This window comes from Marmota monax, unplaced genomic scaffold (genome assembly GCF_021218885.2).
Source record: "Marmota monax isolate L192 unplaced genomic scaffold, Marmota_monax_Labrador192_F-V1.1 WCK01_AAM20220418_F8-fsc00013, whole genome shotgun sequence".
Classification (NCBI taxonomy): Eukaryota; Metazoa; Chordata; class Mammalia; order Rodentia; family Sciuridae; genus Marmota; species Marmota monax.
In genome coordinates, this window is record NW_026692202.1 from 13,002,786 (window position 1) to 13,018,576 (window position 15,791).

Below are 15,791 nucleotides of genomic sequence, written 5' to 3' on the forward strand. Positions count from 1 at the left end.
TATTAGAATAGCAAAATTTTTGAAATCTGTAATATGCAGTTCTGATGAGAACACAGAGCAATTGGAAATTCATTGCTGATGGAAATACTAAATGTTACAGTCACTCTGGAAACAGAATTTTCTTATGAAGTTAAGCACATAATGACCATACATAAGTCTTTATCATAAATTTTCAAAAGTAAAAGAATTATGTTCACACATAAAATTATATGTGAAAATTTATTGTCTCTGAAAACTGAAAACAACCTAGATATCTTTCAAAACGTAAACAGATAACAAAACTGTAGTACATCCAACAATGAAATACTACTCATCAATAAAAAGAGTGAACCATTGACTCAGACAACAGTAGGAATGATGACTCTTAAGTATACTTTGCCAAATGAAAGAAAATAGACTCAAAAGACTACAATATGTGATTTTTCTATATACAGCATTCTGGGTAAACCATACCAATAAAAAATAGATCAGGCCTTGCCAGAGATTGGAGTTAAGAGTGAGGTTTGACAATAGTGGTTGTATAAGGTGACTTACAGGGTAATTGAACTTTCTTTCTTTCTTTCTCTCTTTCTCTCTCTCTTTCTTTCTTTCGAATTATTTATTTATTGAACCTGGTGTATATAAAAACTTACATCTTTTAATACAATTTTGAAGTGTTTTCACACACACACACAAACATACATATACATATACACACAGAGAGAGAATTGATATGCGACAGTTGTCCTAAGGTGAAACAGTCACCTTACCAATAAACGGTTGCAAGTATTTTCACCCAAGGTTGAAAAATAGTCCTGAAAATCAAAACCTGTAACAAATTTAAATTAATCATATAAAACTTGTTTCTTGTAGTTTTCCCTTTGCAAATATTCAAAACAATCTGCCAAGTAACTAATATACATTGGTCATGACATAATCCTGGATCATTTCCACACCAAAACCAGATGCTCCTTTAATTTTAAACCCATCATCGGAGATCAAGAGAAGTCCTTTCATTTTATATAAAACAAAATTCACATGTACCAACAAAGAAAGGCCCATGAGAAATAAAAACAGAAACCCTAGTATTGACACTGATACTCAGTGTCTTAACGTGGCTCAAAAGACTTGCTCAAAAATCAAATAGAGACTGTAGATCACTATAATGAAACCCAAGAGGCTTTAACCTTTTGGCATCAGATTTTTCCAGTTGTGTGAATGATTACTTTCTAGGTGCCAAGTGTGAAAAAGGGGATGTGCCGTGCCAGTGTGGAAAGCATTTGCTCAAACACCCAGAGAACCAGCTTTACCAGAGACTTCTTTTGAGGTCAGGCAAAAACAAACAAAAAAAGATTATAAGCTCCTTGTGTCATCATTTTAAGCAGATGTGATTGAGTCCTAAAGTCAAATGTAAAAATGTGGGACAAGTCTCATGTTTAAAACAAACAAATAAACAAACAAAAGACAAAGTATAAACACACCCAGCCTCATAGTACACTCCCCAGTCAGCACAGCTATCAGGCTGGGCAGAAAATGTTAAGATATAGACTATTTCTTCATGTGATGACTCAATAAAATGAATCATTACTGACCTGAACCACAGGATGAGGGAATCCAAAGAATGCAGCCATTTTAGTAAAATACTATCAGGCTCTGTGCTGATTTTCTAAACAAGCTGCATTTATTACAAAAAGAAAAGGGAAATAAGACAAAATAAAGACTATACTTCTATATTTCATTTACAGTGTTTGAGTTCTGGAAGGACCTGTGTAACAGAGACAACATACAAATAAGAAATTTTATGCCAATCAAATCTCAAATTTTCACTACAACTTTCCTAAGAAGGTTTTTTTTTCCCCCAGTATCTATTAATCACAAAGAAACATAAGCTGTGAAAGTGCAGTTCAGAAAATAACAATGTAGAAACTAAGGACATTATTATGACCAAGATGGTTGGTAAACAAATGAATTATGAGTTTGGGATCATCAGGAAAAGGCCTTTTAAACAACTCTCCAGACATTAAAAAAAAATCTCTTCAGGTAGTAGATCTGTCCCAATGTCACGGCAAGTAGAACAAGAGCTTCAAAGAAGGACCAAAGAACCACTCTGCTGGTTGTGTTGTAATTGATGGCTCTCCCTGACTTCCATGTACTCCCGTTCATGCTTTACAGCAGTTACTGTCACCACTAGTTCATTAATCATTTCTTCTAGCATGTTCTAGTGAACTTCTGTTTCCACGTTTTGTCCTTCTGGAGCCTCCCCAACATCAACGGGAACATCACTATCTTGGGAGTCATGATAGACATCCTACTACTAAAGCAAAACTTATATGTTCTGTCCATGTAAGCAGCAAATGTGTATTTCCCACTCGTGGTCTCCTTTATAAATTCTTTTATTGTCAGGGCCTGTAATCTCCATGTTAATGTCCAGGAAGCCGCTCTCTGCCACCTCTAAGATGAGGCTCATCTTAGTGCCCAAGGGGTCCAGCTGGAAGAAACACTACTTGGCTTGCGTGTGGATGCTGATCAAGTAGCCTGAGGCTATGGCCAGGAGCACCAGGAGCTCAGCGACTGTCACCATGGTGGGAATAGGGCGGAAGCCAGGACCCTGACTGCATCCTCCACAGCTGCTGCGGCCACCTCAGCTCTGGATTGCACTGTTCTGTGTGATATTGTGGTGGTGATTACAAAACTGAATTTACTTGTTAAACCCATGGGACTGTAAATTACAAAGACTGCTTAAACTTTCAGCAATAAAGAATGACTTTATATGCTTTTTTATATGCAAAAAATTAACCAAAGGAGTATTCCATAATGAAATGGAGACTTTGAAAAAATACCTCAAGGTATATCATATTATATTATATAGTAAAAATTCACCAAAGGCAAAGGAGAAGAACTGACCCAATTTTTAAAAATTTTGATTAGATACTATAAGCTAAAAATAAAAATTGACTACCAAAAGCTGTACTCTAGTTGATCAATTTGTTTTCTATACGGATATGTTTTTGTTATTCTTAAACTACTTTATGTGTAAAGTAGGGCTGAACAAATAAGCACATATATTATAGATAATGAGAACCAAGGTCTTCACTGTCAAAGAGAAAAGTCACAAAGAAGCAAGTTAAGGGAGGCTAGCATGAACCCTGTGGTGCTAGATTAGAATTGCTGGTCAATATTAATTCATGTTTAATATACATTCAGAAATAAATATTATGGTTGTTATATTTAGCAAGTAATAATGCAGGACTTCCAGTTAAATGTGAATTCCAGATAAGCAAGAATATATTTTTTTAGTATAATCATGATATGATAATATGATAACTAGGACATATGTATATTAAAAATTCATTGTTTATCTGAAATTCAGTTTTAACTGGGCCTCCTGTCTTTTATTTGGTTATTCTAAATTAGAGATATGTGCATGCACATGGGTGTAAATGCACACCTAGGCTTCCTGGCTCTGTTCTGTGAGAGTGCTAGAAGTATTAAAGTGTCAGGGGCAATACAACCAGCGCCCAGATCTTGGTCTCCAAGTATCATTTATCCACCAATAAAATAAATATGGGTGCCTTGAGGGAATGGCTGATTCTAGATTTGGGACAGAAAAATAAAGATGAGCCTGCGATGTTTTGTAATAACAGAAAGTTAGGAAGGGCTTAAAGGAAAACAAAACCAAACAACAGGAGAAAAAGAAGTAATAAAAACAGGGAAGCACGATGAAGTACAACTGAAGCCTTCTCCAAAAAGCCCCCAGCAGTCTAAGCTGAAAATTTTGAGAAGCAAAATAAATAACAGTAGTAATGAATGATAAACCAAAACTAAAATGGATATCCTTCAGTGCATATGGGAATACATGAATGACTGACTGAATGAATGAATGCACATAAATGGAAAGAAATGATAAACATTCTCCACAAGACTCCAATCAATAAATGTAGAGGAAGGAGGAAAGTAGATATGATTGGTAGTACACTTCTGTAGTAATTATTACAGACAAGACAAAGATGCTTACTAAATTCAATGGACAAAATACCAGAGAGTAAGAAGAGGATATTTGCACAGCCTCACAGTATCTCTACAAAAATAGTCATTGATTATTGTGGTATTTTCAGCATAAATCTACAAATTCTTTGATAGTCTTACCTCCAGGAGGCAGAGCTTGATTCCTTTCCCCTTTAGGGTCTAGACTTAAGATTTGCCCCTAACAAATAGTTTTGAAAGGAAAAAAAAAATTATATTGGAGGGATTACGCAAATACTACCTTCACCAAGTGATCATAGCTGGCCTTGCCAGAGTTATGCTTTCTTCAATTGCATGTCAGATATGAAGCTATAGGAGAGAATATCAATTTTTAGGTATTATTTCAAAAATTTGACCACACCAGTAGTATAATCATTTGACAACATAAGACAAAGTACATTGAGGGACATTCTTCAAAACACCTGTTAGTGAGGGTCAAGGAAAGACCATGAAATTCACAGACTGGCAGAGTGCAGGGAGATGTTGTAATGTGGTACCCCAGATCCAATCCTGGAAGAGAAAAAAAAAACAACATTAGTGCCCAAACTGATGATATCTGAATAAAGATTTTAGTTTGGTTTTGGGGTTGGCAAACTGTGACCCATGGACTGAATTTAGCCCATCATTGGTTATTGTGAAGTTTTATTAGAACAGAACTGTGGCTGTATTACATCTTGTGTGACTGCTTTCACAGTACTAAGTTGAGTAATTGTGACTGAAGCCATCGGCCTGCAAAACCTATATTTATTACCTGACCCTTTACAGAAAAGGTTATAGGCCTTTGGTTAATGTGTTCTATTTTTGTCAGTCTTCTGTTTGTCAAAAATCATTTCAATATTAAAAGTTTTAAAAAGCCATTTGATTTAAATCAACAGTACATTTTTATGTACTCTACCATTGACAGCTTACTATTTGTGAAGCACTTTGCTAAATATTTTTCATGCCCTATCCTTAATTAATCCCTTCAGAAGCTCTTTATAGTTCATATTAATATTATTCTCATTTTATACCTAAGTAAGCTAAAGTTTGTTAAGTCAAAGAACTTTGCAAAAGGGCTCAGAGTTTCCATGGTTTGAAGTGGAGAACTAGGCAGGGCTTAGAAGAAAATCAGTTTGAGATTGAATGTCCCTTATTATCCTATTCTGTCATCCATATGCCTGGTCAACTGCAGATATCCAGTGGAACCTTCAGAAGGCTGAGATATCATTTATTCAATGAAATCACACCTATTATGTGACAGCTTTGTAAAAAGTGTGAAATCAATATGCAACACAATAGTCTGAGATCCATGATATGACAACTCCATTACCCACAGCATCTCCCGAACTTGCCCTTACTCCCTCAAAGTTCTGATTGGGTTTATAATCATGTATATTCTATTACCTGTCCAGTTCCACTTCCTGAATTGATATACTAAAGACTAAATTTGCATAGCCTTTCCTTCCCCTCTTGTCACATAATTTTCTATTCCTTAGAATTTTCTATTCTTTTGTGTCCCTTATTTGCCACCTATGACAGCAGCTGCAGTTGTCTTTGATGACCTTTACATTTTTGTTAATCAACAAGCAGACATATCCTTGCCTTTAGTTGAAACTTATTTATACTTACATCTTATTTATAGCTCTCATCTATGGCCTTGCTCCAGCTAAGCCCTAGGCCTCACCTTTGCCGGTGCTCTAAGTTCTGTTTTTAAACAAATAAAGATCATAGGAAGAATTAAGATGCTTACTCCCTTATACTTGGATGTCAGAACAGTTTGCTCAAAATTTCTTCAATTGACAAACTTTTTTTTTTCAAGCCATTAAAAGTCCTCTAAAACACCAGCCACCTTAGATATTTTTATTTACAATAAATGGAATTTCACCATGTTTCTTGCTTATAATTATATATATGGAGGATAATTTCTGGTGGGCACTGCAGTTTCTATTAGTTAAAAGAGCAAAGGAAAATGGACATTCTCTGTTTTCTGTGGATACTTCTTGGTTGGAGTGGGGTGGGCTCTTCCTTTGGAGAATTGTAATTCATTATAGTAGAAGTTGACTTCTAGTCGACAGCATATTTTAAACTTGAACATAAATGACTGACAAAACATTAAGCCCCATTGAACATAGTTAAGTATTCTTGCTATCAGAGGCCTGGTTTGACATAGCAGGGGATGATTTTATTTGAGCCACACTTAGAATTCATGACAGGTTCACTTTCAAACACCACATCTCTGATGGCGTTGCTGTCTTTACATGATGCTTCAATTCCCTTTTAAGAGGATACAATAACTGTCGGGGTTTGACAAGTAAAGCTTAAGTTTTAATAACTCCAAAGGTGTGCCATAGCTGGAAAGGAACTGATGAGAGGCTTAAAAGAATTATTTGAAAGGCACCTTATTACTTTCATATCAGAATACATTTAAATAAAAAGCAGCCCATTTCATTACTGTCAGGAAGCACATTTTTTTTTTAACTATACATTTCTATAGCAACATCTCTATAGCAACACTTCACTGTTTAATTTGGGATGTATATTACATGATAAATCTTTCATTTGCTTATTCTGTGGGCAATATCTAAACCTGCTTTGAGGCAATAGTGGCATGCAGACATTGTTAAGAAAGTTTACACAACACCTTGTTGAATGAGTAATAAGCAATTTTGTTTGTATGATTTACCATTAAGGAATAAACCCAAATATGGTATCTGAAATCTTTCTCAGATGGTGTCCACATATAAAGAATTTCCTCAAATTCCTTGGGCTAGCTTTTTGTATCTCTAACTCTGGCTATCTTCTTTCTCTACCTTTGAAGTTCACATCATCTTTATTGAGATTTTTGTGACTTCTTAGGGGCATATGCTTTCTCATTCTCCTCTGCTTGTAGGCTACTGCTTTTATTCTTTTTTAAAAATTATTTTCCCATCTAGTTTATGAGATATGTGATTCATACCATGTTAATCTGAATGTGAAATTCAACACCTCTTTAAAAAATTTTGCCAAACTACTTACAGAAAGGCATTTGAATAGTTGAATTTGGTAAAGGTTTGAGAAGATGAAGGAACATGACAGTAATATAAGGAGGCAGATTCTAAATGTTCTTACTACAGAGAGGGAGAAGGAGAGAGAAAATAGACAGTGATGGATATGTTCATTAGCTTGATTATGGTAATGATTTTGCATTGTGTACATGTATTAAGTCATTAAGTTATATATCTTAAATATGTACAATTGAAGAGAAAAAAAACCCCTAAAACCTAAAGGACAAAAAAAGTGAAAAGTAGACATTTCGGGATATAATTTTCCTTTGTCTGTTTCAGTAACAAGGCTCAATCTGTGGGTCACTCTATTTACCTCTCTTCTACCACTGTTTTCCATGTTTCCAGTTCCCATAGCTTCCTTTTGACATCCCATACCCAGCCTACTTTAGCTCTCATCTATGGTATTGCTCCAGCTGAGCCCCAGGCCTCACCTTTCTCTGATATTATAAATTGTATTTTTAAACACATAAAGATCATAGGGAAAATTAAGATGCTTATTCCTGTATACTTGGATGTCAGAATGGTTTCATTTAAATTGAATGTGAGCACCATTGTGTTTTGTTTCATGTACATAAACTTCCTGGCAGCTAGGCTCAAATTCTAGCTCACCTATTTATTATGTGTGAGTAAAGATAGAGTGATTCAAGGATTAGACTTGCTCCTTTAAAACAACTCACCTTTATAGGAACTAACTAGAGTCGCACAAGAACCACTGTAATCCCTTCTGAGGGTAGTGCCACTGATGCAAGACCTCATTTCATGAAAGTTCTATCACCTCTTTTTTTAAAAAAAAATATTTTTTATTTGTTCTAATTAGTTATACATGACAATAGAATTAATTCTATTCATTGCACACAGATGGAGCACAGCTTTTCATTTCTCTGGTTGTACATGATAAAGAGTCACATCATTTGTGCAGTCATACATGTGCCTGGGGTGATGATGTACATCTCATTCCACCATTATTTTTTACCCCACTGCTCCCTCCCCTTCCCGCACTTCCCTTTGCCCTATACAAAGTTCCTTCATTCTTTCCATTCCCCCATCCTCCATTATGGATTAGCATCCACTTTTCAGAGAAAACATTTGCCCTTCGGTTTTTTGGGATTGGCTTACTTTGCTTAGCATGATATTCTCCAACTCCAGACATTTACCTGCAAATGCCAGAATTTTATTTTCATTTAATGCTGAGTAATATCTTAATATCTTCACACTGGGAGCCAAGCTTCCAGGACATGAGCTTTAGTGCATAAACTATATCCAAACCTCAGCAAGTGAAAAGAAATTGAGCTACTTCTTAATATTCAGTCATAATATGAGGGTAATATATTATGGTAATATATGAGAATACCATAAGGGGAAATATTCCTTTAATATGCCTTCCTGTCCTCTATATAATTTCTCCCTCTCTCATGTGTTCTCACCTCTAAGCCACAAACTATTTCCTAATGGCTTCTGTAATCCTCAGGATAGTCTTCCTGTTTACACTAAAATACCTGGCAGGAGCAATTTTTCTACTGATCTCTTCCATTCTCAGCATTTTTTTTGATAGGTTTCCTAATTATAATTATTGATTTCATGTTGTCAATGCATCTCCTTTTTATTAACTTTATGTACTATATTATTTTGATATATGCTATCAAATTATGAACTTGGGCATGATTTCAAAATCTACTTAAGCTCTAGGAATTTACCAGCAGATATTTACTGTACATGTAGTCTACTTAAATTGCAGAAACTTATTACATTGTTGGGGTAAGAAAAAGATGAAGTTCAAATTATAGATTCTCATTTTTTTTTAGTGCCTTGTATTAGGATAGAAAAATTTAGTGTATGAAAAAGACACTTAATGTATTAAAATTTATAATTTTAATAAATTTAATTTGAAAACCAACTCTTTAAACAAAACTTATAAATCTTACTTTTAAAACAAATCTATTAATTTTTTGCTTAATTTAAAATACTCATTTCCCCTTATTAACATTCAATTATCTTATGGGTTTATCTGACTGAATTCCCTACATTTAAATACAACTTAAATTGATTAATAAATACCTTTCATTATCTTGCACTAATCCGATCTATATACTTTTTATAAGAATATTAAACATAGGAAAAAACAGATCTAAAATTTGAATAAAAAGTCTCAAATATAAACTCAAATATATTTTATTAGACTGCAAATGTATACATATTTTTTATTCATTCTTTTTTAGTTGTAGTTGGACAGAATACCTTTCTTTATTTATTTTATGTGGTATTAAGACTTGAACCCAGAGCCTTACACATGCTAGAAAAACACTCTGCCACTGACCTACAGCCCCAGCCCTATACCTATGATTTTAATAAATTAAAACTTTTAGCTTTTAAAGACTATTTTGACAAAAAATCATATATGATATTAATGTATATATAACATGCATATCATAAATATAAGCAACTCAAATTATTTTTAAATACTTAAAATTTAAAAAAGGTTGCTGTAATACTATAGCAATCAAGATTCATTTCAGAAACTATAAATACTCTGGGCATTTTACACAGAAGAAAGGCTTAATATAGGGGGCATCTTCAAAAGGGCTGAGAAGTAGGGTGCCAACAGAATTACTGAGTTTAAAAACAAACCACAAAATCTTCTGTCCAAGGGTTGGAAATGACTGCACTTATGACCACAGGTGCCTCCACTGTACCAGATTGGTCTGGATATCTACGTATTCAGTGAATGCAAACCTGGCTGTCCCGATTCCTTCCACCCTTACATTCCCACATACTGCTTGCCAGGAAAATAATGGCAGAGGTGTCCTCTGCCCCCTTTTACCTTCCAAGCTCCTGAGATTAATCCAACTGCTGAAAATCTTTTCATATGTACAATGCTAGCTGATAGGGGGTCTGAGAGTTGTGACTTTTATTATTTTTATCTCTGACTCTTCCGAGTAGGAGACAGATGGAAAGGGAAAATGCAGCTTAATGAATCAAATTAATCATGTTCACCACAGAGGCCCACCTGATTCCCTAAAGTTACAAATTCAGACTATGCATTCTGGCCATTGGTCCAGAATTCTGGATTACAGTTTCTAGAAAGATTTTTTCTCAAATATACTTAGTACTTAGATTCATTGCATTATCTGTTGTATCAACAAGGGACCCCAGACCAGGCCTTTCTTCTAGGACTTAATGTTATTTTTATAGCATAAGCTTTATGGATCCCCATCCAGTTTTAACATAATCTCATATTAAAATCACTTTCCCAGATTTTGTAATCTGACTTTACATGTTTGCACTCTGCCCCTTTTCATAGATTTTAATGTTTCATAGAGTAATCTTTTTTATTGCCTGATATGAGAAACATTATTAGATCAGCAGTGAAACTGAAAATTCTGGTATGGTGAAATTACTGAATATCAATCCTTTTACTTTTGCTGAGATAAGAATTCTTTTATGAAAATGAGATTTAATCCTTGAAAATTATTCTTTTACAACTAAGATAACTAAATTCTGGCTTGTAATTTTGAGGTATGTACTATTTTGTAAAGTTGATTCTGGATTTTATAGTCAGTAAGATGTTGAACAATAACTAAATACAAATGTTATATATACACATATAAAATTACATACATAAGTATCAGCAACTCAAATTATCTTAAAATATTTGAAAACATAACTCTAAATACTAAAATACCAACATTCATTTCAAAAACTAGAGTTACTCTAGATATTTTACACAGAAAAATACTGAATATTTTATTTGATGATTGGTTTTGATCTTCTATTAATATAGCCGATGACTTTTCATTATTTTGGCTATTAATTTTTATATTTGTATTTCTATTAAACTCTGAACAAGAAACTCAGGACTAAACCCTCATCTTATGTCCTTACAGTATCCAGCAGAAGGGCTGTATACATTGTAAACCAGTGCTTTTCAAACTTAAAAAAAGTTAATTTCTCATTAGCATCAGCATCTCATTGAATATTTCTTAAAATTTCAAAATAAACCAAGTATATGACTTATAACTAACAAAGACGATCATTTCTGAAGAAAAACATCTTGATCTTAAAATCTCTGTATCTTTTATATCAATTTTGCCAACCCCTGCCTCTGTAACAGATATATAGAACCACTGTTAACCAAGAATATGTTAAATTTGTCAAACATCAGTTTGCTATACTTGAATGGGTCTATCTCTGGAATTTCTATTCTGTTTATTGGCCTACTATTCACTGATGCCAAGCTGTTTTTATTATTGTTGCTGTTAATAATTCTTAAAACTCAGTAGTTTCAAATTTGTTTTCTTTTCTATATTGTTGGCTATTCTAGGTTCTTTTTATTTTCTTCTTAGAATTACAGAAATTCTAATATGAAGCATTTTCGAATCTTACACAGTAAAGTTGCTGATATTTGTAAAATAGCTTACTGCCCTTATGGATGGTAAACCTATAAATAAATTTATGAATAATTGACATCAGAATGATATTCAATATTTCAATTAATGAGCATGAATATGTCTTAAATTCGTTTTTTAAGTATGTTATTTTAATCAGTGTCAAATATTTTTTCCTGTGTCAATTGATATGATCTTATGACATTTTCTTTTTCTGCATGCTGTTGATATGGGGGATTACATTGAATTATTTTTAAATGTTGAATCAGGCTTACATATATGGAATAAATCCCAGGGAGTTGAGATGTATAACATTTTTTACACTATTGGATTCTTTTTATCAATGTATCATTGTGGATTACAATGGTGAATTTATGAAGTAGTCCATGTAGCATGAGATTCTTTATACTAGACTGATCAAAATTAGGTTGAAAATACAAATGTCCTCATGCAGAGCAAATGGTTGCAAGTCATCAGAGTTTGAGAATTATAGAAAATGTGATTTTATTTTATTTTATAACACTGGCTGGCAAAACATATAGGTTCTCTATTTCATCTTCCTCAATCCAATGAGGTTAGTGTAATTTTTGTCATTTCTCCATTTAGGAAGTTGATCATTAACAATTAGGGGGAAATGTAAGCAAATTGAGCAGGACAACACATCTACTAAGTGATACAGGTCTGTTTCAAGATCAGTTTTTTTATGCCTTGAAAGTCCAACCCTTACCCACCATAGTAGACAGCCTGAGAAGGAGTAGAGGAGATGGAAAGAGACACATTAAGAGCCACAAAACAATTCAGCTGCAAAAATTTAAAATTAAATTCATAGTTTTTGGTATCTCTATGACAACAGCAGTCTAAAGCATCCAGTAAATATCATTATATATGCACACACACTGAATATTGAAAATAAGCTTTATAAGCTATGTTCTCATGATGCTGAATTCTGATTTTCTTCACATGATGCATTCAGAGTGGAAGATCTTGTTTTCAGTGAGAAGCTGATAGAAAGTCTATACCATGCCTTGATACTGTTTCTTTTAAAACTATGAAAAAGTGTTTTGTTTCCCAGAACCTCAAACTCATTTTCTCTGACACAGTGTTCTCCTATTTAGCAGTGTCTTTTGAGAAAATTATCAATGCAACACATTAATCATTTAACAGCTGGTACAAGAAAGAGCTTCTGGGAGACGGGTTGATGTACAATTCAGGAATAGTTATTTGCTCACTGTGCAGCACAAGATGCCAGGCACTTCATTTGATGAACCAGAGATGCAGTCTCATTTTATTTTCCTTGACCTCTGATTTCTGAAATTAGAATTTTTAGTGTATGTGTTTTTTAAAAATAGACATCATATTCATTATGATTATGAATCTAATGCTACGAGAATAATATGTGACATTTTCTGCTGAAAGAAGAAAACTAAAGGAAAAATTATCTTTCAATTCTCTTGAGGTAGTTCATTTTTACCAATTAATAATTTAAAATAGCAGTGAAAAAATCAACTGAGTTTTATTAAATGAACTGTGCATCTTACATATTTCTTATAAACTAAAAAGTTTTAGAAAGTTTTAAGTTTTTGTCTAATATGACTATGAATTTGCATGATTGATATGACTAAATTTTACCTAATGTCACTAGGTACAATATCTATTGTATAACAAAGCTTATAAACTGAATGGGACAATTATTATAAGACACTCTTGATTCATAATCTGGAAAAGAACCCATACTTTCATAAAATGAGTTAAATTACCGCTACTTAGTTTGTGCAAGAAAAAAACACTTGACAAAGTGATGAGGCTATTCAAGTATGGAATGAACGTGTGAGATAATCTGAAAGCTCATATTAATTGCCCCCAAATGTACTCTATTATTTAAGTAAAATTATTAACTCAAGCTTTTTAAATGCCAAGCTTTAAAATACTAAAAACTGTTCTGGACTATGCAGCACCAAATACACTAAAAAATTGTCCTTTTTTTTTTTTTTTCCAACTGAGTTCTTTGTTCAAACAAGTTTTCTCATATTGGCAAAGTGCTTTCATAAGCAAACTGAGATTATGTTATTCAACAACTCTGGTGACAGTTTAGTTCTTAAAGATTATTTTAAGTGTTCAGTAAATCCAGAAGCTGCACTGTTGGTGCCAGTGAAAGGGCTAAAGTCAGATGGAGTAAAAGATGAATCAGTCCCAGTGGCATTACATTGGTCTATGGTTTGTCACAGTTCATTCAGGGAACGATGTCATACCAATAGCAGCAAAAAGTCTGGAGTTTGTCTTCCTGGCTTAACATTCTGGTTCATCACTCCCACCCCATTCACCAGATGGCTCACCTGAAGCAAGTTACTTATTAACGTCTCTTAAACTGACTTCATCTCTACATGGAGATAGAAATTGTATCTATCTCATACAGCGGTGTGAGGTTTAAGTGAATGTTCAGCATCTAGCAAAAGAGAAAAAGGTTTGGTCATTTATCTCTCACTGATAAAATATGATTTTAAAATAGTTTTATGTACAAATGGGCTTCCTGATTATGTTCTGCATTTTCTTTTGCTACTGTATGCATGTCAGGGACTTCTTTATCTCATTCACAGTACTTAATATAGCAGATATATGGCATGATTGTGTTTTGCACAATATGAATATTTTAGCATATTCTCTCTTTGGTAAACATAACTGTTTACTCTAAAATACTTGGTTATAAATATAAAATAGTGGAAAAATAATTCAAAAAATAAATAAAATTTGTTTTATTTAATCTATAATTTTTATTAATCTTTCCCTTCCCTGTCTGTGATGGTAAATTTTAGGTGTCAATTTGACTACAGTAAGGGATATCTAGGTAGCCAGTGAAGAATTGTTTCTGAGTGTGTCTGTGAAGGTGTTTACAGAGGAGATTGACCTAAGGTAGATCCACCCTCAGTATTGGTGGGCACCATCCCAATGAATGGAGACCAGGGGAAAAAGAAAAGGCAGGAGAACAGTTAGCTTCTGGAACTGGGACACCCTTCTTCTCCAGGTGGCTATATTTTGGACTATAGGACTTGTAGAGACATCCCTTATTTCTCAGGTCTTTGGCTGTGACTGAGAATTATGCTTGGGCAGGGCCATACTAGTAGCCTTCCTGGGTCTCCAGCTTGCACATTCTCAGCCTCTGCAGTGTTGTGAGTCAATTCCTCTAATAAATCTTTTCTTATACATGTATGTATTTATATGATTATTCTATTGCTTCTTTCTGAAGAGCTCCAACTAATAGACTATTTTTAATATCCTTAAAGAGAAGAGTTTGGTCATTTGTTCCTCACTGCTAAAATAAGATTTTTAAACAGCTTTATGTATAACTGGGCTTCCTGATTACATCTTGTAATTTCTTTAGTTATTATGTATGTCTACTAAAATGGTGATGTGTAGTACATGCCAGTTTAGTCAGGAACTTCTCTCTCTTGTCCACTATTGTAACTCAGTGCCTTATACAGCATAATAAATGCTCTGTGAATATTTTTGAACAAATAAATGGTTGAGTCCATGCAGATTAATTGGACAATGAATTCTAAGTATTTAAGAGTTTTTGTAAATTGAATTTTCGTTATAAAATAATAAATCTTTTATATAGTACAAATGAGCATGTAAGTATAAATTACATAAGAATCCACCCGCTACCCATAAATATATTTCTTAGTATTTTTCCATATAATCTTTTATGTTTATATATCTTCTATACATATATGTATAGTTATAAAATGACTGAAAACAATGTTTTAGTACAAAATGTATATTGCTTTTTAAACATCTAAAGAAAAATAGTTATATGAAGCAAAACCCAAATGATCATGAAGGATTTGGGCAGATGGACTGAGGACTGAATGCTAGGACATGTACAAAGAACAAGAAACAGAGAGAAGGGAATGGTGGGGGTGGGAGAGAGAGAGAGAATATTCATTAGAAAGAGCATTTAAAATGGATGTGAGGAGCAGGAGGCAAATTCTGTTTTATCTGTCTCAGAGCCTGTCCTCTGGCCAGTCCTTATTGTCTGTCTGCAGGCCAGTCCCGCATTGTGTCTTAGTGATAGAAGAGTGGCAAGCAAAACTATGAGGATGACTTACACAAGAAGACCTTGGGTGACTTAAGGAACCTTCTTGGAAGATCATCCTGACAGTGCATATGCATATGTATCAGGGTCATCAGTGAGAGACCATTGATCAGACTCTTTTATTTTGGGATGTTAAAAACAAAGATGCTATCCTAGTCAGTGTACTCCTAAAAGCATTACATTATAGATAGAGTGAACAAAAATAGTTTTAAATAATTTTAAAATTTGATATATGAAGGTTGATATTTGTAGAGAAAGAATTGGGCAATTTGCATAAGGAGCTTTGATTGTTCC

At 33.7% G+C, this 15,791-nt stretch overlaps 1 pseudogene; it reads right to left on the reverse strand.

Moving 5' to 3' along the window:
• Positions 1–1,980: 1,980 nt before the first annotated feature.
• On the reverse strand, positions 1,981–2,560 carry LOC124082969 (transmembrane emp24 domain-containing protein 2-like; annotated as a pseudogene).
• Positions 2,561–15,791: the final 13,231 nt, after the last annotated feature.